The sequence below is a fragment of the Octodon degus genome, unplaced genomic scaffold, assembly GCF_000260255.1.
Source record: "Octodon degus isolate 3935 unplaced genomic scaffold, OctDeg1.0 scaffold00022, whole genome shotgun sequence".
Taxonomy (NCBI): Eukaryota; Metazoa; Chordata; class Mammalia; order Rodentia; family Octodontidae; genus Octodon; species Octodon degus.
In genome coordinates this window covers 3,625,030-3,626,699 of record NW_004524598.1, presented here as the reverse complement: position 1 = coordinate 3,626,699, position 1,670 = coordinate 3,625,030, and positions in this window count along the sequence as shown.

Sequence of the window (1,670 nt, the reverse complement as noted above, 5' to 3'; positions counted from 1 at the left end):
ACTGCATGCTGTGCTGGCCCTGTGCCAAACCAGCCACTAAGCCCAGACCTGGTAGAGCACTGGGGAGGCCTTTCCCCTCCCCCCACAAAAAATACCCCTTTCCTAAGAGAAACAACAGCAACCACGATATCTAGAATCATGAGATGTTAAAGGACAACGGGAACAAGGGGAGTGGGGCTTGGATAGTAAGTATTTTGACTTGTATTAGTGAGAATGTTTAGGCCCGAGACATCCCAGTTCACTTCAGTAATACTGAAGAAAAAGAGATTTTGCTGAAAAGATTCACACTCACCGGAAGCAGCAAGTCATTTGACTTCAGAGACGACTGTAAGCTGAGGCTCCTCTCTGTAACCCAGGAAACTATCTTTAAGTATTCTTTCCTCCAGTTTTTGGCTCACTAATGTCCTTCATTTTCTCTTGTGCAGTTAGATGAATTAGTTCTTTTGTGAGATGCTTAGAGGGAAGAGACACTTGCTTGGGGTGACTAAACAAGGACCTGCATGTGCCCCAGAGGCTGCACTGGGCTAAGCGCAGTGGCTATCAAAGCCCAAGTTACCAAGGGTTTTGGACATGCAATTTCAACTATGAAGTATTTAGCCGGAGGCAGCAGTGTAATTGAGACACATTAATCTATTGATGTGCATGTTATTTTACTGCATGAGTTAATAATTATGTACTTTATCATTAAGGGTGGGACACTTGTAAAAGTGAAACATGATCTTAGTTCTTTCAGAATAAAAAGAAATAAAGAGGTTCAGTCTGTAAATTCTAAGGTACAGAGAAAATCATTCCTCTAAGCCTCAGAAAGAGAACTGAATAGCAAAAGCAATATCTTTATGAATTGCACAGCCATTCAGAAAAAGAGATGCATATATAACCAATATTAACTTACAGAAACATCTACTAGAATCAATAGTTGGCTTTGAGTTCTAGCTCCCTCACTAATGATCAAATACTGAGTGTGAACTTTTAAGTTTTGAACCTGAGGGCCATCCAGATAGTTCAGCGGATTAAAGCACCTTTTTAGGCAGAGCCCAGTGGCCTGGGTTCGATCCCCAGTGTGCTGTGCCAGCCCTGCCCTTAGGGCATGCTGAGATGACGATGGAGACTGGGCCTGGTGGCACGCTTGTAATCCCAGCACTTAGGAAGCTGTAAACAGGAGAATCACTAGGAATCTGAACTAGTAATGAGAACTTGTAGACCGTGTACTAAATACATTAAAAAAAAAAAAAAAGGTTTTGAGCCTGATCTCAGTGCCTTGCTGACCCCATCATAAAGCATGGCCAATTTTCACATGGTTCAGACCTTTTTTTTTTTTTTTCCTTCTGCGCACAGTTCATTATGAAGTTCAAACTCATAGTGATCCTCCTGTCTCAGCCTCCCCAGTGCTGGGATTACAGGCATGCATCACCACACACGGTCTTTCAGTGGCCATTCAGCTGGCGGGAGGTGGGGGTGGTACTGCATGTAGTGCCGGGATTGAACCCAGGTTCCTGAGCTAGCCAGGGCACTTAGTCGGCTGAGCTATCTCGCCATGCTTCATTATCCATTTTTGTCCTCTGCACTCCTTTGCTTGTGAAAGAATGATAAATGCTTGAAAAAATAAGTTTTACGGGATTTTAAGTAATTAATAGAAAATCAATAGAAGTCAGATGAAAAGTAAATCAGTC